Source organism: Pleurodeles waltl, chromosome 3_1 (assembly GCF_031143425.1).
Source record: "Pleurodeles waltl isolate 20211129_DDA chromosome 3_1, aPleWal1.hap1.20221129, whole genome shotgun sequence".
Classification (NCBI taxonomy): Eukaryota; Metazoa; Chordata; class Amphibia; order Caudata; family Salamandridae; genus Pleurodeles; species Pleurodeles waltl.
In genome coordinates, this window is record NC_090440.1 from 1,515,756,052 (window position 1) to 1,515,769,884 (window position 13,833).

Below are 13,833 nucleotides of genomic sequence, written 5' to 3' on the forward strand. Positions count from 1 at the left end.
GAATGCCAGCCAGTACCCCCAGGAGTCACAGAGTCTGGGTTTGAAGGAGGTGAAAAATGCAGTTGATGCAGCACAACAAAAGAAGCTCCCACGCCGCCGGAGAACAACTCAGCAAGTTGAGCTTCACAGGATGGAGTGCTGGGGACCTGGGCCAGGCTGTGTACAAAGGAATTTTGCAAAGAGTGCACAGAGGCCTCAGGAGGCAAACAAGACACCGTACACAGGGGTAGCATTGTTCTCAGGGAAGGCAAGGTTTCACCTCCTCCAAATTGTGACAGGAGGACCTCAGGACAGTCTATGTGGAAAATGTTCACCCTCTGTGTCCTTAGGAGCAAGCTTGTCATTGTGAGCGGAGTCCCAGGGTACCAGTCGTCATCTTGGAATGTGCCTGCTTGGAGCAGGGGAGTGATTCCTTCACTCCACTGGAGATTTCTTCAGTTCTACCAGTACAGGATGAAGACAAGTAGTCCCCAGAGCATGCACACCATGGAAACTGTTGCAGTTGCTGACTTGAAGCTGAGGTTGCTGAAGAAAAGTGCCTCTTGTAGACACTTTGTTGCAGTTACAGCTTTTCTTGGAGCAGGTTGTGGTTGATCCGAGGTGAGAAGAGTCTGAAGTTGTTGCAGAGGATTCCTGAAGGGAACGTGCAAGCAGAATCTGAAGAGAACCCACAGGAGAGACCGTAAATAGCCCTGAGAGGGGGATTAGCTACCTTATCCGGTATGGACCTATCAGGGGGGGTCTCTGATGTCACCTGTTTGCACTGACCACTCAGAGCCCTCCAGAGTGCCCTCACACCTTGCAAAGCAAGATGGCTGAAGTCTGGGACACACTGGAGGAGCTCTGAGCACCACTCCTCTGGTGGTGATGGACAGGGGAGTGGCCACTCCCCTTTCCTTTGTCCAGTTTCCCACCAGAGAAGGGGTCCCTGAACCGGTGTAGACTGTTTTATGCAAGGAGCGCACCATCTGTGCCCTTCAAAGCATTTCCAGAGGCTGGGGGAGGCTACCCCTCCGGAGCCTGTAACACCTTTTTCCAAAGGGAGAGGGTGTAACACCCTGCTCTCAGAGGAAATGCTTTGTTCTGCCTTCCTGGGAATGGGCTGTCCAGACCCCATGAGGACAGAACCCTGTCTGTGAGGTGGCGGGAGCTGTAGCTGCAGTGCAAGCCTCAGAGAGCTGGTTTGGCAGTACTGGGGGTCCATGGTGGAGCCCCCAGTATGCATGGAATTGGCTCCCCAATACCATATTTGGAATGAGGGGACAATTCCACAATCTTAGACATGTTACATGACCATATTCAGAGTTACCATTGCGAAGCTACTTATAGGTATTGACCTATATGTAGTGCACACGTGTAATGACATGCCCACACTCACAAAGTCCGGGGAAATGGCCCTGAACTATGTGGGGGCACCTTTGCTAGTGCAAGGGTTCCCTCACACCTAGTAACTTTGCACCTAACCTTTAGCAAATGAAGGTTAGACGTGAAGGTGACTTATAAGTTACTTAAGTGCAGTGAAATTTGCTGTGAAATAGTGTGGCAGTCCTGTGTAAGGGTTGGTCTGAGCTCCCTATGGTGGCAAAAGAAATGCTGCAGCCCATATGGATCTTCTGGAACCCCAATGCCCTGGGTACCTAGGTACCATATACTAGGGACTTATAAGGGGGGGTCCAGTGTGCCAATTGAAATTGGTAAATGAAGTCACTGGCCTACAGTGACAAATTTAAAAGCAGTGATAGCATAAGCACTGAGGTTTTGATTAGCAGGGCCTCAGTGACACAGTTAGGCACTACACAGGCATACACATTAAGGAGGCCACAAAGTATGAGCACTGAGGTCCTGGCTAGGAGGATCCCAGTGAGACGGGGAAAACACACTGACATATAGGTTTTTATCTATGAGCACTGGGGTCCTGGCTAGCAGGATCCCAGTGACACAGTAAAAACACACTGACACACACTCACAAACAGGCCAAAAGTGGGGGTAACCATGCCAGAAAGATGCTACTTTCCTACAGAAAGTGGTGGAATGGACCAACAAGACCAAGAGAAACATGTTGCCCATGGCTCTCTTGGGATCCAGAGGCCCCACAATGTCAATACCAACCCTTTCAAACAGGGTGCTGACTACAGAAAAAGGTTGGAGGGCAGCCTTACATTTCCCACCACTCTTTCCATTTGCCTGACAAGTCTGGCAAGACCTACAATGCGCATCAGAGTGTCTGAAGATTTGGGGCAAGTAAAAGTAGGTGACAAGCCATTCTAATGTCTTGTCCTGCCCCAAATGTCCTGCTAAAGGCACATCATGAGTCAGACCCAGTAGGAAGGCTCTGAAGCACTGGGGTACACGAGAACACGGGCTGCCCCAGGCTCAGCAACCTTAGGCTCGCTATATTGGAGGCCATACTCCCAATAAATCAAGTGTGAAACAGACTCCTCGCCAGCCGCCTGGCCTGAAGCCTGCTGCAGCAAACCTTCTAAAGTAGGGCATGTTTTCTGTGCCTCATAGAATGCTTCCCTGGAGGGTCCCCCTTCCTGCTGCCTTTGAGTCACCTCGGGTACCTCCCCCAGTTCAGCCACCTTTTCATATGTAGGCTCTGGGGTGTTCCCCTCAGGTTCAGCCTCCTCTAGGGTGGGTTTCCCACACCCCTTGCCCTTCCTCCTTCGTGCAGACACAGGGGCCAATCTTTCAGGCTCCAGGGCCTCCTGATCACCCTGAAGGGCTGCCATTGACCAGGTGGACACACACCCACCGAGGCAGACCCAACAATGACCCATTCAAAGGGAACCTGCGCCACGCTGCCCAGGAACTCTGAGTTGACTACTGCAACTACTTGGTGAAGTCCATGGGGAACTAGCTGCTCTGGCTTTTGTGTCTCTAAGAGCCTCCACCCTCTGCCCATTGGTGATCACCCACTGCCTGTACGTCTTAGTGTTCATAGGTGTTAGGGTTCTCTGGACCATCTTACTATCCCCTAGTGAGTCAAGGGTCATCTCAGCTAGCTCCCACCCACCTGTAACCAACTCCTCCTAAAGAGCTACACTGGCCAAACCCTGTGACTGAGCACCAGTGGGTGCCTATGTCCCCATGAGACATTTGGGCTCTCCCCTCAGGTGACCCATTTGACACACATGCATAACACTTGCAGAGACCCCTCTATGCAGGTTTCCCTGTAGAGACGCATGTTTTCTTTTCAACTGGGGGATGGCAATCTTTACCCGGGGAACTTGGTTGGGGCCCTTCAGAGTACTCTCCCTGGTTTCCCTTACCCTCCACTTCTTCTGATGGGGACCCTGCCCACCCTCAGCGGAGTCTCCCCCATTCCTATTCTGGACCCTGGTTCTTTTCCCACTGGTCTGCTTCCTTAGCAAGTGTCCTGGGGTTAGTCAGCCTGCTGTCAATTAGCTGCTGGCACAGTTCTGGAAAACAAAGACTGTAGAAGTGCTCCCATGCAATCAAATTGTACAGCACCTCATAAGTTGTCACCTTACTGCCCTTCACCCAACCATCCAGTGACCTGCGAATATAGTCAACACATTGTAACCAGGTTTGGGATTCCTTCTTTTTGTCGGACCTAAACGTGTCCTTGTACTGCTCAGGGTTGAGACTATTGCCCTCGTCACAACCCTGGCGGTCGGTGATAAAGCAGCAGTAATACCGCCAACACGCTGGCGGTAAATACTGCCAAATTATGACCAGGGCAGTGTCAACTCACATAGACAGCCACTTTACCACACCGACCACCAGGGCGGAATCAACAGGCACCACAGCGGTAGCCGGCAACAGGCAGACGGGAGCCAATGTTCTGCCCTCTATATTATGGCAGGCCAATCCACCACCTTTTCTGGGGTGGTACCAACAACACCAAAAGCTTGGCAGAAACACTGCACAGAAGTGAAACGACTCACCATTGGACACTCAAGGAAGAACCATGCCACCATTGAGCCCGATCTGCAGATCTTTCCCATGATTTTCTACATCCTGCTCCACCACATACACCAACGACAGCAAAGACGACCACAGTGAGTACAGCCACCAAGCACACAGGGGAGGAGGAAAAAGAGAGTGACACACACATGCAACAAGCAACACCCCCACCCCCAACACCATACACACAAACAGATGCAGTAACATGACATGTATACCCCGTACCCATGAGGAATAATGCAAGGACCACAGGAACAGATGTAAGTAATTGTAACAATATAAATAAAGTAGAAATATGAAAATTCAATCAAAAAGTATATACATATGTAGAAACAAGGGACACTGCCCAGTCCTCAATCTGCGTTTGCCACAGGGCCACATTATAAAGTCCAAGGCCCCACTTGACTCCTGCAACAACACTGAGAGAACACTGCAGGGGCATCAGTTCGAAAATAGGCAGGCACTTCAGGGGAACGGGGAACAGGGGGGGCACCTCAGCAGGCAGATGGAACAACACCACTGGTCCAGGACGGGGCAACATGCCCTGTGCTTGGTCTTGGGGAGTGCAAGGCCACATTCTCACAAGTGGGTGACTTGCCCACATGCTCTGGAGGGGGCAACATGCCCCGTGCTTGGTTCTGGGAGTGCAAGGCCACAGTCTCTCAAGTGGGTGTCTTTACCACTGGTTCTGTAGGGGGCATCATGCCCTGTGATCTTCATCCTGGAGAGGATGGGGTGAGTGGGTGCCATACCCACTGGTTCTGGAGGGGCATCGTACTGCCCTGTGTTCTTCATCCAGGAGAGGATGGGGTGAGTGGGTGTCTTTACCACCGGGTCTGGAGGGGGCATCATACCCTGTGATCTTCATCCTGGAGAGGATGGAGTGAGTGGGTGTCTTTACCACTGGCTCTGGAGGGGGTATCGTGCCCTGTGATCTTCATCCTGGAGAGGATGGGGTGAGTGGGTGCCATACCCACTGGTTCTGGAGGGGGCATCAAGCCCCACAATGCAGATCTTGGGGAATGCAAGGCCACAGTCTCTCAGATGGGTGTCATACCCACAGGATTTGCAGGGGCAGGCCACACAACAGCCCATGGATGCAGGACTACAGACTGTCCGCTGGCGGTGATGGCTGCTCAGTGGTGGTGCTGCTGATGCTGCCGCTGATGGTGGGGGAAGGCTCCAGCCCATCCCCTGCAGCCTCGGACGGCTGCCCACTGCTGGTGGTGGTGCTGGTGGTGGTGCTGCTGCTGGTGGTGGTGGTGGGGGGAGGCTCCAGCCCATCCCCTGCAGCCTTGGATGGCCACCCACTGCTGGTGGTGGTAGTGCTGCTGCTGGTGGTGGGGGGAGGTTTCAACCCATCCCCTGCAGCCTCAGATGGCTGCACCATCATTGTTGGTGGTGGGGGCTCTGACTGAGTCCCAGCACCAGACCCCTTGTCCTTTCTGCCTTCTGGTGCAGGCCCCTTGCCCTTCTTGGCAGCAGTTGGGGATTGCTCCTTGCCCTACCTTGCAGCAGTTGGGGGTGGCTCCTTGCCCTTCCTTGCAGCAGCTGGGTGTGGCTCCTTTCCCTTCTTTGCAGTAGCTGGTGGTGGCACATTGACCTTCCTGGCCCCAGCTGGGGAGGGCTTCTTGCCCTTCCTGGCAGCACTTGGGACAGGTGCCCTTTCCGTGTGGCTGCCTGCTGCCCGGGATCCTTTCCCACCACGAGTTGCTGTGGACACTACTGGGCCCGTGGACTGGGTGGCTGAAGTGCTTGCCTGAGTATTACCCACCCTGGCCAGACGTGAAGGATGGGGGGGGAGGGCTGTGGAAGAGGTCAAGGGTGGAATGGAAAAGCTTCCTAGGGACATTGGTGCAGGAAGAAGGAGAAGGTCTGGGAGTGGAGAAAGAGGGAGTAGTTGTAAGAGGTGTCTGCTGTGTTTGGGTGCAGGTGCATGGGCTGGATGCTGTTATGAGGTGGATGGGTGTTGCGTTTGTGTACCTTCGGAGGGGCGACAGACACAGTGGGAGAGGACACAGGGGACGTGTGCATGGCTGTTGGGGTGGTGACTGCCAGTGAGGTGTGTGTTCTGATAGGTATGCTGGTGATGGATGTAGTGGATGAGGATGTTGTGCATGCAGGTGTGGGTATTGATGCAACTGGGAGGGATGTGGAGGATGAGGAGGAGGGGCCACAATAGAGGCAGTGGATGTTGGTATGTCTGCATCTGGATGGTGTTTGTGTGAGTACCTGTGGGATGAAGTGTGGTGCCTGTGTTTGCCTGTGCCACTCTTGTGTGCTGTCCTGTGTGCATGCTGGTCTGCCTGTGTGCTTGGGATAGGTTGGGGTCGAGGGGAATGGGATTGGGTAGAGGGAGTTGGAGGGGGGAGCGGGGAAACAGGGACAATGGCTGCCAACAGAGAGGAGGCCAGAGCCTGGATTGATCTCTGTTGGGCCGCCAAGCCAGTTTGAATGCCCTCCAGAAATGCATTGCTCTGTTGCATTTGGGCTGCCAGCCCCTGGATGGCTTTCACAATGATTGACTGCCCAACAGAGATGGATCGCAGGAGGTCAATAGTCTCCTCACTCAGGGCAGCAGGGCTAACATGGGCAGGACCTGTGGTGCCTGGGGCGAAGGACATGCCCACCATCCTGGGTGAGCGAGCACAGGCAACTCGATGAGGGGCTGCTGGGAGGGTGGTGCTGGTAAGGGGGTGGCAGCTGTACCTGTAGCTGGGGTGGGCACAGAGGTGTCCACCACCACCAGGGAGCTTCCATCAGAAGAGGTATCCGTGCCCAAACTGTCCCCTCCTGTCTCCGCTGGGGTGCTCCCCTCGCCCTCCGTCCCAATGGTGCCCTCACTGTCGGTGGACTCTGCCTCCTTGGTCCTGTGACTGCAGCATACCTGGGACCCACACAGCCCTGCCCAGTATTGTATGCCTAGGTTGGAGGAATTTCACATCAGACCCCTGCCCAAAATGAAACCTACTCTGCAATGTAAGGCCTGGCCTATGGGCACCCACAGACACATACCCCACCTAGACACCACCCCACCATGTGTAAGTAGTAATGATGGGCACTGTACTCACCCCCTTGTGGCTGCTGTGATGCCCTCAAGCGCCCATCCGGATCTGGATAGGCCACCGCCAGTATGTGCCCATCAGGGGAGTCAGGGTTCGATGTGCACCCATTCCTCGTTGGGAGGCCATCCCCAGCTGGGCCCCCGCCATCTTCCATGCACAGCGTCTCACGTCCTCCCACTGTTTCCGACAGTGGGTCCTCTGCCTGCCATAGACCCCCAGGGTCCACACGTCCTTGGCGATGGCACGCCATATACCCTTCTTTTGATGGGCGCTGACCTGCAGAGGTAATATACAGAGGGAAAGGTATCTGTTAGACCGTCCTGGCAGTTACACTCATGGCCCACCATGGCCCTTCCCATCCCCTTATGCACAGACATTGCCCAGCATACATGCTGCACACTGCCCAGGGCCCATCCATCAACTACCCCTACACAAGGCCTTCACACACAGCACTCCATGCATCATGCTCACAGTGTACTCACCTGTTTGTCTGGAGGACCATACAGCAGTCTGTACTCGGGTAGGACCCCATCCACTAGTCTCTCTAACTCCTCGGAAGTGAAGGCATTCCCCAGTCACATGGGCCACGGTAGGTTCCAGACACAGGTCACAGCAGCACATGCAGTGTAGGTCCTCTCCTGTTGAAGGTCAGGTAGCAAATGAGTGAACAGATAGAAAATGGCAGTGACATCTGTTTTGGTGCATACCGTCACCACCGGAGTACATCAACATTGGCCACTGTCCCCCTGGGGCCCAATATTATCCAATGAGGCGTTGCACAGCAGATCCCGACCGCCTCCCGCAACGGCGCACAACGTCAGTGGAATTACCTCACTTCCACCTGTCCCTTCATACAGGACAGGGGGACCATTTCAGGGGGGGCGCAGTGCATTGATCATAACTGCGTCACAGATCACAATTGTACATACAAGACATATGCCACTAATACACTTAAAATTCATATCATGCATTGAACTGTAGTGGCCACAATATACAGTTAATGACAGGCTCCTTTTGTCACTTAGACTGCAACTGCTGAGGATGAATAGAAGATGGAGACATCCCCCGTGTATTGACCCCTGGTGGACTTGGCAACAATGGCGGGCAGGCACATTATCCTCACCTACAGACTTGACAGGGCCACAATCACGGAGCTGTGTGCCCAATTGGAGCTTGACCTGATATCTGCTATCTGTCACCACACTGGGATCTGCCCTCTTGTGCAAGTCCTATCTGCGCTCCATTTCTTGGCAACTGGTTCTTTCCAAGTAACAGTGTGCTTGGCAGCAGGAATGCACAGCCAATGTTCTCAATAGTGCTGACAAGAGTACTGAGTACCCTCATTAAACACATGTGCAGCTACATTGTTTTTCCCCAGGTGGAGGATTTTTCCACGGTGAAGGCTGACTTCTATGCAATGGGACATATCCCCAACATCATTGGGGCGATTAATGGTACACATATTGCATTTGTCCCCCCCCGCAAAATGAACAGGTCTTCATAAATCAAAAACAAAATCACTCTTTGAATGTACAGATGGTGTGCTTGGTTGACCAGTACATCTCCCATGTCAATGCTAAGTATCCTGGGTTGGTGCATGATGCCTTTATCCTGAGGAATAGCAGCGTCACAAATGTGATGGCCCAACTCCAGAAGCACAGGGTGTGGCTATCAGGTGAGCCCTGGTTCCCAGCGAGTGGATGTTGGTGTATAGGTAAGGTATGGGCAATAAGGGATAGTGTGTGGCTAACAGCTGTCCAATGATATTTGCAGGTGACCCAGGTTACCCCAACCTATCATGGCTACTGACCCCTGTGAGGAATCCCAGGACAAGGGCTGAGGAACGTTACAATGAGGCACATGGGCGAACAAGAAGGGTCATTGAACGTACATTTGGCCTCCTGAAGGCCAGGTTTTGGTGCCTCCATCTGACTGGTGGATCCCTGTGCTACTCACCCAAGAAGGTCTGCCAGATAATCGTGGCATGCTGCATGTTGCATAACCTTGTCTTGAGACGCCATGTGCCTTTTCTTGTGGAAGAGGAGGCTGGAGATGGCCGTGTGGCAGCAGTGGACCCTGTAGACTGTGAAGATGAGGAGGTAGAAGATGAGGATGAGGACAACAGAACTGCAGTGATACGACAATACTTCCAATGACACACAGGTAAGACACTGTAACTTCACGTTTCATTGTCAGTTTTTTGTTTCACATTGTAACTGGAAGGCTGTGATTTCCCACTTCTATGGCCACTCACTTTACCCTTTGGCATCTCTTTTGCAGATGTTGGTGCCCCAATATTGCTCCTTGTGTGTTCCCTGCAACCAACTAAAGGTCTTTCCTATATAAAGATTACTGTACAGTTGAATTGCAATGTTTAAACCTTGTTAAACGAATACATGCTGAAATCATTTGACATACTCCATACTTGTATTTTTTCAAGTGTGTTTATTGCTGTGCTACAAAGAAAAGGGAGAAGTGCAATGGGCTGGGGTGATGATGGAGGAAAGTCCAGGGTATAGTTCCAGTCTATTTGTAGCACAGGTGCAGTGTCCATTGGGACATAGGAAGGGGACCAATGGCAGTTCAAGGTGGACAGGGTGACAGAGTGGGACACAAGGATGACAATCAGGAGAGTCTCATTTCCTGGTGGGTGTCTTGGCAATAGTTAATGGCTTTTGCCTGGATCGCAGGAAACGTTTGCAGGGTGGTTCTTCTTCTGCAGGGGGAGGGGTGCTGGTGGCCTGTTGGTCCTGTGGCAGGGCCTCCTGTCCACCAGCGGCAGCGGAGGTGGAGGGCTGTTCAGTTGTCTGGCTAGTGGCAAGGGCCTGCTGATGTGACACTGCCTGCCTCATAATGTTAGCCATGTCTGCCAGCACCCCTGCAATTGAGACCAGGATGGTTTTAATGGCCTTCAATTCCTCCCTGATCCCCAGGTTCTGTCCCTCCTGCAGCCGCCTGTTCTCCTGCAACGTGTCTAGGATCTGGCCCAGCGTATCCTGGGAATGTTGGTATGCTCCTAGGATCTCAGTGAGTGGCTCCTGGAGAGTCAGTTCCCTGGGCCTGTCCTCCCCCTGGTGCACAGCAGTCCTCCCAGTTTGCATGTTGTCCTGTGCCTCTGTCCCCTGAACCATGTGCCTACTGCCACTAACCCCAGGTCCCTGATTGTCTTGGGTTTGTGGTGTGCCCTGGGGTCCCTGTACTGGTGGACACATTGCTGATTTACATGTCCCAGGGACAGAGGTATTGGCACGCTGCGTGGGTGCTGTGGTAGTGTTTCCTGAGGGGGGAGGCTCTGTGGTGGTGTGTGACTGTGCCTGGGTAACCAAATGTCCTGAGGTCCCTGATGGGCCAGGTTGGACATCCAGATTCAGGTGAACAGAGTCACTGTCAGCACTATGGGCCTCTTCAGTGGGGGGCTGGATGTTGCTGGCACCTCTTCTCCAGTGACGTTGGCTGGGATACCTGTGGGGATGTAAATGCAGTGTTATTGTTTCTGTGTGTGACATATTGTACAGGGGTGGGTTGCCCTCTATGGCTGTTATTGCCCTGGCAGCTCTACCTTGTGTGAGTTGTTATGTGGTGGGCTAGCTGATTCTCTCTAGTGTGCATGCTTTAGGGATAGGTCTCCATGCAGGTCTGTGAGGGTTGTCCATGCATTGATGGTACATGCAGGGCTTGGCATTGGGATGAGTGAGATGTGATGGTGGGGTGTGTGGGAGGTGGTGGAGTGATGGGAGTGAGGGTAAGGGTGGGCGTATGTGATGGCATGCAGGTAGAGGGGTGAAAGTAGTAAAGAGTTGACTTACCAGGGTCCAGTCCTCCTGCTACTCTGGCTAGGCCCTAAGGATGCATGATTGCCAAGACTTGCTCTTCTCATGTTGTTAGTTGTGGGGGAGGAGGTGGAGGTCCACCGCCAGTCCTCTGTACTGCGAGCTGGTGTCTTGCTGCAATGGAACGTACCTTCCCCTGTAGGTCATTCCACCTCTTCCTGATGTCATCCCCTGTTCTGGGGTGTTGTCCCACGGCGTTGACCCTGTCCACGATCCTCCGCCGTAGCTCCATCTTCCTAGCAATGGATTTCTGCTGCAACAGAGCTCCAAATAGCTGCGGCTCTACCTGGATGATTTCCTCCTCAGAGAATCTAGGATGTTGTTGTGGTGCCATGGGTGTTGTGTGAGTATTGTGGGTGATGGTGTGTAGGGTGATGTGTAGGGTATATGATGTGGGGTGCGTGGGTGGTGTATAGGTGGTGGTGGTGTGTGTCTCTGGTCTTGTTTGTGGTTGTAGTGTCTGTCTTGTGCCAAAGGTTTGAATTGGTAAAGGGTTGTGGGTAATGTGGGTGTGTGTTTTATAGTGGTGTGGGTGTGGTGTGTGTATGGGTGTCAGGTGTGTGTAGTTCGAATTGACCAATGTGGTGTTGTTTTGTATGTGTGTGTGTATTTTGAGCACTGCAGTATGTACCGCCATTGGTTTACCGCCATTGAATGTCCGCCTTGGTGATTCGTGGGTCATAATGTTGTATGCACAGTTCTGTTGGCGTAACGGTGTGGGTTTTGATACCGCCAGTTTATCACTGTCCTTTGGTGTGGTGGATTTGTGTCTGTGGCTTAATAGTGATGGATTGTTGTGTGTGTCATAATATGGAGAACGGATATCCGCAGCCGTGGCGGTATGTTGGTGGCAGTCAGCATCATGGTAAGTGGGATTTACCACCAATGTCATAATGAGGGCCAATATCTTGTGAGGAGAGCATTCTTCAGTATAGAGTAAGTGAGTTCCTGATGATCCCCTAAAGATGTCAGAGTGTACCTCCCCTCTACCTCGAAGAGCTTCCACAGACCCGCCCCCAATGTGTTCCATGGATCATGTTCATGTGGAGAGAAGATTCATACCACTTGATCCACAGATTGATGTCATTCTCCCTCTTGTAATCCTTCACCAGGTCTTTAGGAATGTGCACCCTCCTCTCAGGCTGCACCGAGGTACTGCAGCCACCATCTCTGCTAGACTGTCTACTTTGATCTAGCTCCCTTAAACTGAGCTCATGAGCCAAGAGCATCTTTTTCTCCTCAATGGCCAACCTCCTCTGTTCCAGCTTCCTCTTAAGCTTCTCTAAATCAAACTGGTGCATCCTCTCTGCCTGTCTGTCTTGCAACTCCTCAGGAGTCAGACCTTTGGATGACACACTGCTACCTGCCCTGGAGACCATCCCCCCAGACAGAACAGGTACATCCACTACACTACCCGGATTACTCTGCACCTCCTCACCCACATCCTCCTCTTCTGTGTGCCCTTCAGCATCCTCAGCTGCCACCCAGGCCCTCAATGCCTTTTGCAGCTCCTCCTTTCTGGTGAAGCTCTTGATTGGGCAGGCAAGAGGCACCTCTACCAAGGGGAAGTGCTGGAGGAGGAGTACTGCCCCATAGGAAAGAACCCTTTTTTTGGGATGTTACCCCCAATTTCTGGCTAATACAATGTTTTTGATTGTGTCACTGGGATCCTGCTAACCAGGACCCCAGCGCTTATGTTTTTCCTCTGCATACTGGTGACCCAGTATTTCATCCCAAATTGGCATACTGGTCACCCCTTATAAGTCCCTAGTATATGGTACTTAGGTACCCAGGGCATTGAGGTTCCAGGGTATCTGTATGGGCTGCACCATTACTTTTGCCACCCATAGAGAGCCCATGCAAAGGTTTCTACAGGACTGCCATTGCAGCCTGCATGAAATGGTGCATGCACACTTTCACAGCCATTTACACTGCACCAGGTCACTTATAAGTCACCCATATAACAGGCCTTCCAAACCTGAAGGCTGGGTGCAGAGTACCTGTGTGTGAGGGCACCCCTTCACTAGCAGAGGTGCCCCCACATTGTCCATGACAATTTTCCCAGACTTCATGAGTGCAGGGACGCCATTTTAAGCATGCATTAGACATAGGTCAATACCTATGTCCAGCTTCACAATGGTAACTCCGAATATGGCCAAGTAATGTGTCTAACATCTTGGCATTCTACCCCAATGCTGATTCAAGCATTGGATTTATAATTCCATACACTCTGGGGGCTCCACAGTGGACCCCAGTCCTGTCATACCAGCCTTCTGAGGTTTTCCAGGCAGCCCCAGCTGCTGCCAGCTCACAGACAGGTTTCTGCCCTCCTATTGTTCAAGCAGCTCAAGCCTGGGAAGGCAGAACAAAGAACAAAGAAAGTCTCTAGAAATGCTCTGAAGAGCACAGATGGTGCCCTCCTTGCATAATCCAGTGTACACCAGTGCAGGGACCCTCAGTCCCTGCTCTGGCGTGAAACTGGACAAAGGAAAGGGAGGTGACCACTCTCCTGTCCATCACTACCCCAGGGGTGGTCCCCAGAGCTCCTCCAGAGTGTCCCTGGGTTTTGCCATCTTGGATTCCATGGTGATGGGGCACTCTGGGAGCATCTCAGTAGGCAGTGCCAGCAGGTGACGTCAGAGCCCTCCCCTGATAGGTGCTTACCTGTGTAGCTAAGCTATCCCCCTTTCAGGGCTATTTAGGGTCTCTCCTCTTTGTGTTTCCTTAGATACAGATTGCAAGACTCCAGCAGGAATCCTATGCATCCTTGACTTCACCTTCTACCAATGAAACTGCATATGTACTCTACAAACTTCAACAAACAGCAATGACAACTTCTGCAGCATTGTTTCTTCACCTGCTGCCAGCAACTGCAAATGTTTCCAGGTCATGCATCCTCCAGGGACTGCCTGTCTTCGGCCTGCACCAGAAGAACAAAGGAATCTCCCTTGAAGTGAAGGAGCCACTTCCCTGCTTCAGCAGGCACCCCTCTGCAGCGACGACTGGTG